Source organism: Crassostrea angulata, chromosome 1 (assembly GCF_025612915.1).
Source record: "Crassostrea angulata isolate pt1a10 chromosome 1, ASM2561291v2, whole genome shotgun sequence".
Taxonomy (NCBI): Eukaryota; Metazoa; Mollusca; class Bivalvia; order Ostreida; family Ostreidae; genus Magallana; species Magallana angulata.
Genome location: NC_069111.1, coordinates 28,735,773 through 28,744,940, shown reverse-complemented (window position 1 = coordinate 28,744,940; position 9,168 = coordinate 28,735,773).

Below are 9,168 nucleotides of genomic sequence, written 5' to 3'. Positions count from 1 at the left end.
ACTTAATGTAATTCAACCGATCATTTTTGAAATTTAATTTTCTGGATCCCCGCCTGATACGTCCGCCTTTTTGTTTATTAGAATTACATGTACGTTGACCATATGTACACATTAACTTAATCGGCTATGATATGGGGCGATAACATTTTTTATCTATGTTTTTGCAGGATATGTAACAAATAACAGCCTATTTGTGGGTTTTTGCACTGATTATTTGAGATAATTTGCCGCCATCTTTTATGCATTCCACACACCACTCACAGTTTCTTTATTTGGTGTTCTGTGTGTATGGCGACAAATTGGTAAATTTGTACCACTCACCCCTTGATTACATTTTATCTGGCTAAGTGTAATGTAGTAGTATATTAAATACACACATCTTTGTTTGCGGTGCTTATTTACATCTTTAGAGATTTACTTACAAAAAAAGGAAACATTTGTATGACTTATATGTAATTATTGTCAATGATGGTGCGGGGGGGGGGGGGGGGGGGGGTAGGGGGGTAGGAAACTACAGAGAAACTTAACTTGGCTGTGAAACATATGCTTTTATTCTTTCTTGTTGATATATCAATGAATGAATTATAAAAAAATATATGTACAACAATTAATTTTGAAATATTCATGCACAATCAAATAAAGGGTTTTACTGTTCTCTGCACAAGAAATCGGCAATGTGAACAAATTGGCACCCTATCATCCCTACCTTTAATTGTAGAGAGTAGATATCCTTCTATATTGAAAACAATTCCAAAAGTAAGACTCATAAGTTGTTTACTTTATTAATAATTCCGTATGATGTGATAATATCTCAATGATTTGTTTATAATCATAGTACTAGTGTATCACTGTATGCATACATAAAAACGATAAGTAATGCTTATATTTATTAGTGAAACAGGACAGATTATTTATATTTAGATTATTTAGATACATGTACTAATCTTCATGCGGGGATCTAGAAAGGAGGGGGTCAGGGGATCTGGACCCCCTCCTCGGGAAAATTGGAGCTTATTAAATTTACATAGTAAAGTATTTTAAAATTGGCCTAGGACCCCCTACAGAACAAAATAGCTACGCTTATGAAGTTCTCTACCGTAACCGCATTTTTACACAAAAGGGGTGAATAAACCCGGGTTTTAAACTATTAATGGTGGTGAAATACCTTAGGGTTCAAACGCATCAGGTGGAAATGCACCAGAGCAAACAAAATCACTTAGATCCGCGAAGCACACTGCATTATTACTAGTCTATTTAGATATTCTGTCTAAAAGTAAATACAAATAAATATTTAGTTAGGTAGGGAGAAGTGAACATAGCATTTATTTGTATATAAGAGCTTGTACGTATGATTTTTATTTAGAACAGTTTGATGTCGCTAGGATACATATTTTCAGATCCTTGATTTGATTGGTTAATTTAGATATTGAATCTCGAATTTCGAATCTCGAATCTCGTATTTCGAATCTCGTATTTCGAATCTCGAATCTCGAATGATCCTTCTCGGCTTTCGCAGTATAGACTGTCTGTTTATTTGCGCAAAAGTGTTGTGACAAAAGAGTCTCTATTGAAAAAATTGTGTCTCCGATGATGAATCGGCAATCCTTGGTTTTGGCCTATTGCCGGTATAGAACTCGGTATATATATGTATCAGTGTGATGTCCGATGAACCCGCTTCGTACAAAGCGTAGTGGATTAGAATTGCATGTGATACAAATTGTGTGATCCCAGTAATATTATCTATCTATCCAATATACTAGTAATAAAGAGCCTGCGGGTCATTTTAAAATACATGTTTGTGGATGTGTAAAGTCCAATCGATAACTGCAACTGCGTTGGGTAAATCCTCCCACTGCGCGTATCCATTTTAGCTGGGTTTTTTCGTGGGATGGAGGGGGGGGTGTTAAATTTACAAAAGTTCCGAGGCATGGTTTTAGTAGTATTACTATGTTAGTTTGAAAAAAAAATTCAAGGGTAGCGGGGTCCCCTGAACCCCTATCCTCTATATGCACTTACGCTCACAAATACCATTTCAATTCAATTGCCACTGAATGTTTAATAACTTAAAAACTTGGAATGGTATTTGTAATCTTTGCTTGAGATAATCAAATATATACTTTAAATAATCAAACAATTTTTTTTAAATGTATCACGAGAAACAGAGCGATGCAATAGTATTGCTTTTGCTTATACCCGAGGGGGGGGGATTAAACATTTTTGAATTGAATAACATGGGTATAAGCAAAAGCAATACTATTGCATCGCTCTGTTTCTCGTGATACATTTAAAAAAAATTGTTTGATTATTTAAAGTATATATTTGATTATCTCAAGCAAAGATTAAAGTGATTTTCCATAACAAAGAATTTATAAGGATGTCATGCAATGAGATGTAACACGTCCCTCCCTAACCAAGGATACCCGGGATCATTGATAAACATTGATAAAACCAATATCAAATCTATATACATGAAATCGTCACCACTTGGGAGGGTTTTAAAATAAAAGCATATCTCGCCAAATTAACATTTATATTAAAGCTATCAATTTAAACTTTGTACACCTTAATATTTTTTATATTAAAGCTATCAATTTAAACTTTGGACATCTCTCTCTCTCTCTCTCTCTCTCTCTCTCTCTCTCTCTCTCTCTCTCTCTCTCTCTCCTCTAAAATTGTGTTCAATTCTGTAAACTATGCGTAATGGGGAAAGCATGCACTTTAACTGGTTGAAAGGGGCAAGATTTGCGTGTTGATTGCTACATCCATAATCAAGTGATTGCGAAATATGGAAATGACTAATATTATTATGTACACATATAAATGTACAAGTCAGACAGGAAATAAGGAATAAGGCTTAAAAACACAATCATTTAAAGTGGCAATTGAATCGAAAATATTTCATCCCTATATAGACTTTGAATCTCTAATTAGACTCTTAATTCAATTTAAGTCTTACACAGTTTCACAGAACATGTTCGTTTAATATATATAGTTAGGTTACAGAAAGTTAGGACTAGTTTTTACATGCTACAATAAGTATAAGCGTTAATTATCAACAAGTACACGTATAAGCTTTGAATAAAATAATGAACGTTTATAATTGAATGAAGTATTTTTATATCAAATTCGTGACATGAACTTTTATTTTATATTGTTTGTTCTATATTATTATCTAATACACAAAATACATGAAGTACTTGACATTTGTTAAATATTCTTCCTGGTACTTTAGCTTTTTTTATTTGAACATATTTTATTGTATATATAATAAACAAAGGGCTCGAACACAAGTTTTTGCAACTTACTAGGTTCTCACCCTTTTGCTTTTTTACATTTGGACTTTTTATTTAGCTTTTCTGCTTTGTCATCGCTCTGATTCCAATATGTTAAATCGGCGAACAAAATTACATAATTATGTGTATAATAATATGAAACTTTGGTAATATTTCTATTGCAATGTACATGTATTCATTTCATATTATATGTGCGAAATCGCAAACATAACAACATGTATTTTTATATCGTATATCTTACACTCAGATAATTATTTATGAACTAAATTTCACGGAGTCTTTGACTTTTCTTAACCAAGCAGCAAAAATTGCTTGCTTTGTGCCTTCAATTCAACCGGACATTAGACATGTAGTATGAGTATTACAGAGTCGTTGACTTTCTTTACTTTCTTAACAGCATGCATACTTTTCAGTATTGAATCTGATTTGTTCAAAAAGCATTAAATTTTGTAATTAATAGTTATTGTTGACATTTAAAACTTAAAACAAAGATCATCATTGCGATTCAGCATAGCCACTGACAATATTAAACGACAATGCGGTGATATTTGTTAAAGTATTCTTAAGCGAAATCTAATTTAAGCTCGTACAGTTAGCTGTAGTTCTTTTCTGATGTCATGAAAGCGTGTGTTTGGAACAATAACATTGGCAATGAAAATAAAATTACCTTGAATGATTAAAAGTAAATTAAAGCTGTTTGTTGAGCTATAACAGATTTAAAAAAATGATTCACAATTTTTTTACTCAAAAACTCTTGCTGCATTCGAACTTTAGAACTGCTGGTCAATACATATATAACGAAATTAATTAAGTTATTATGGTGGGGTGTGTGTTACACGTGTAGTTACATGTAACTGTTTGAACAATGTATTATACAAATCAACTTTCACACACTCAGTGTCTAAGAGTCATATTATACATCAAAACACTGTAAAATACTTTATTGTTAAGCATATTTCTATTTTTTTCGACTTGAAAAACTTTATATCATGGAAGGAGCACGTTTGCAGCTCGCAGGCTGATTTGATTGACAGTTGACAGGTGTAGCACGTGGACTCTGGCTGAAACTGCTTTGTTGGATTCTATCACAATGTGCATTTCTTAAACCATAAAAGGGTTATTCATATATGGAAACTGAATTAAAAACAATGTCCGATATTAGTGAAATACTCTCTCTCTCTCTTCAAACAAATGATGTCTAAACAAAATGTTTAGGTGTTTGATAAAATCTTTACGACGTACTATGGTGGCATATCTCTGCCCCTTGTGTGCAACTTATTTTTCTATTAATTATGTGGACATGCAAGATAAATATGCTGACATGCAAGATAGTTATGTCAACATGCAAGAAAACTGCAATCAAATAAAAGTTATAAAAAAATCTCAAATATCGCCAACATTTGACATTCAAGATGCTAGATAAGCTACCTATTGATGTCAACATGCAACTTATTTATGTTAACATGCAACTTCTTTATGTCGACATGCAACTTATTTATGTCGACATGCAACTTAGTTATGTTAACATGCAACTTCTTTATGTCGACATGCAACTTATTTATGTCGACATGCAACTTAGTTATGTTAACATGCGACTAAGTTATGTTGACATACAACTTATAAATTGCATGTCATCATATTTATCTCGCATGTTTACATAAATAAGTTGCATGTTGACATAAATAAGTTGCATGTTGACATAAATAAGTTGCATGTCAGCATATTTATCTTGCATGTTAACATAAATAAGTTGCATGTCGTTATAAAAAGGTAGCATCTAGCATATTGGATGTCACAGGTGGGCGATATTTGAGAATTTTTGAGATTTTGTATAATTTTTATCTGATTGCAATTTTCTTGTATGTCAACATAGTTATGTTGCATGTTGACATAATTATCTTGCATGTCAACATATTTATCATGCATGTCGACATATTTGATGGGAAAATATGCCAGAGATATGCCACCATAACGACGAGATCACGGAAGGAACTCTGTCTAAAGTGTCTGATAGAGATGAAGTCAACAACTTTAAGACAAGATCATGGAAGGAACTTTATCTAAGTGTTTTAAGTGTCTTATAAATATTAAGTTAAACAATTTAGAATTTAAGCCAAGATCAAGAAAGGAACTTACTCTACCGATCCACTGATTCTACGCGCTATAAAAATGAATATTAACCATGTACAACATGCAGTGTAGGAACGGAAGTGTACGGTTCTTTATAGCACTGTAAACAAATAGAAGACGTATCTCTGCGAACAGTCGAAGATTTTAATCAAATGAATTGATAAATGGATGTAAAAAAAAATTCCTAAACGATTCAATACGTCTTGGTGATAAACTGGCACAAGTATATATAAAAATTTGTATTCCTTTTTGCAACATGATTTTCAATGAACACTTTGACAATTAATATTTAAGTTCACATTCCAAATTTTATGGATTATTATGTACGAAATACAATTACTACGACTGAATAGTAGACAACGGAGTACTGGTACAAGTATTTAGATACATGTACTTCTATTGACATGCGGACCATTAACTTATATAAAATATACTTGCAACGAAATCCCGTGCAAGCGCAGGAAATAACACTTTATACAAGCTAATGGGCTTTGTGTTTTTTGTACACGTTTATTTGTGTCTGATTTTTTAAAATTAGTTTTCTTCACATTTTTAAAAAAAAACAACAAACCGAATCTTACAAACGTAATTTTCGTCAACAGAAATGTCTTAGCTCATTGTTATGTTCGAGGCTACGTTGACAGATGTTCATCTAAAAATCAGACCCATCCATACATACTTATAAGAGCTACGCGTACAGTAAACAATATAAAGACATGGTAAAAAAAAAAAAAACCCTATTAATTCAAAGAGTGCATTTCTTCCTTCATATATGTAGTTTTTTTTCTGAAAGATATCATATTGGGGAAATATTTTCACAGCAGAAAAAAAAAAACCCAATATTTTTTGTCAAAGAAACGAGAAATACTTCTCTAGACATTTTGATTCAATTTCTTATTGAATATTTGCACTGTTTTGATCCAATAGAAATATTTTCCAAAGAGAAATTCTAAGATTTTAAAATTGAAATGACAAGTATAAACTTATCCTAGTTTACTACCGTATAAAAATCGAGATACTGTCCATCCAGGTATTAGTTATTGATGTATTTTCAATCTACGATCAAAATACTGTACGCAGTGCTACTTGTTTTCTCTGTTAAACAAACAGCGCTATCCAAAGCTGTACACCGTTCCAATACTGTGACATGTATAAGTACATCACAAACATATGAAACAGTATTATGAAAAAATAAAATCTAAAATTATACAAAATTTAAAACTATATATTAGTCTTTTTGAGAAAGTACAATTGTTTTCATCAGCCATTTAGATTTGATTTCGTTGAATAGAGTTGGTGAGAAAATATTACGGAAGACAATATACATGTATATGATATGATCTACCATTATAATTCTACGCGATGAGCAAAGTAATACGTATAGGATCACAAATTACAGTTACAAATTGACTTCAACATGATTTAAACAAAAAAGAAATTATTAATGTTTTGATTAAGCCTTTCAATATGTTGTCGATTATTTTCGGTCTTCATCTCAACAGAAATCCACCGGAACAATCGCATATATAGGTCTAAACGTTGCTTGTCTTGTAATATGTTGTTGTTTTCTGTTTTTTTCCCTTTAGTTTCTCTTAAGTAAATAGATAAATATTTATGTTTAAAATAACTAAATAAAAAAAAGAAAGTATCAATCTACCATTTTTCACAAATATATATGCCGGCTATTGTACACGTTGTTGAGTGGTGTCGCACCGTGTTTTAATTGTATGCTGTACTGTATGTATGATTTAAGAATCAGTGGAACAATATTAAGTGCTACCAGAATAATAACTTATCAACTAATACATTCTGCAAATCAGCTTCTCACTCAGCGTCGATAGCGTTGTTATCGACGTCAACAACGATATAAGCGTAACTGACGTCGGTAAAATATCATTTTCCGTATTCTTTTTTTTTTAAATTCATATTTGTTCACATGTGACAACCGACACCATTTTTTATATGAATAAATGGTAAAATTGTGAGCCTGCATGTAAACTATAAAAGTGGTTGTCACATGTGAAAGTGTCTAATTCCAACTAAAACTACTCATAAAACATCATAATTATAGTAACGCATTCCATGTTACATTAGTGACGTCATAATGAAAAAGACGTCATTTTTAGTGCCTATACCTTATATTATTTTTATCTATATGGTTCAAGTTTTTAAAAAATATTTTAATGATAGTTTTTTGTTACTGCTTATGACACATATGATTTACAACTTACAGGATGTATTTTAAAAATAGTTACAAAAACACTGTAGGAGACCCACTAATATGTAGTTGTAAAATCACATTGTTTGTCAAATTCCATGTCCACATATGTATGTTGCAGGCCAATTAATATGCCGCGCTATTGATCAAGAAATGATGCTGAGCGGAGTCGGTTGAAGACTTTTGATACGTTTGAATTTGGTACTCAGAGGAGTTATCCAGTATATAAAAGGATTGATAGAATAATTGATTAGGAATTCTGTTAAACTTACATGTAGAATGATATCATAGTATTCTAAAGGACAAAATACATATACATATACGAATGACCCCTAGATAGAAATTACATCAAATATCAGGTACGGTATCTGAGATACTATAAAAACAATGACTATGACATAGATAGTCATAGTCATAGACAGACTCTGCATATTTCTGACATGTCTCCCATCCAAATAGTTAATTCTTCTGAGTGGACGTATCTTGGCGCAATGGAAATAAAATAATAGAAACAGGGCAAACACTATTGTAGGAACGCTGATTAAGGCATAGTAAGGTGGATGTAGAATAAAACCGGGACATTTCGAAAGTTCAGTCATGATGAAAGAGTAAACATTCAGGACGGTCAGAACCACAAAAGTTACAAACGCTCTGAGAGCAACGTTTTCTTATACAGCCTTTGTCGGATGAAGGTTCCAATCATCGCCAAATTTCCAAAAGTTGTGACGATATACGATAGAAAAACAATGACAGTAATGGGACAGCTGTAAGGAATATTTGGGGAGCAAGGGAAATAAAACTTACGGATGATTCGTTCTCTTCGGAGGTAAAATCCATCTTGCGGCTGCAAGTGAAATAATAGCGCATATTTGAGCTTGTCTCGTAATATGCGCCGTTATCAAAGCTCTCCCCCGCAATAATCATCTTAATTCTATATCGACTTCTGTAGATAATATAGCAGGGATTTTATTATCCGATCGCACAGAGTCAACTATACGCACTGAAGTGTGAAGCAGACCTGTATTTTATCTTATCATTCTAATGCCTGTGATTCCTGCCCCTTGTATATTCCGAATACACATGTAGTGTCTGCTTTAAGGGTATACTTCTGATCGGGCTTTACTCTTTGTGTCCACTCTGGGTTTACTTGGGGTTTACTCTGGGTCCACTCTAGTAAACCCAGAGTAAACACAGAAAGTAAACCCAGAGTTTAGTTGGGGTTTACTTTCTGTTAGGTTGGGTCTGATCGGTACTGTTATTAGTCATTTTATTTCCCGATTATTTCCCCTTTTTCATACAGCAGCGGAAAGGAAAGGCTGGTAATTTAAGGAGCTGAAAATATTTTTTATAATTTCGAAATAGTTTGAGCACTTATAATGTTTATAACAGTTCATTAATGCAAATAAGTATCCAAGTCTAAAGCGGTTATTGTTATTTCGCTCGATTTTAGATTGATTGCAATAGATTTTTAAAAAATTGGTGCGTGGTGCAAGCCATTAGACCAACCCTTTACAACGAGGACATTTT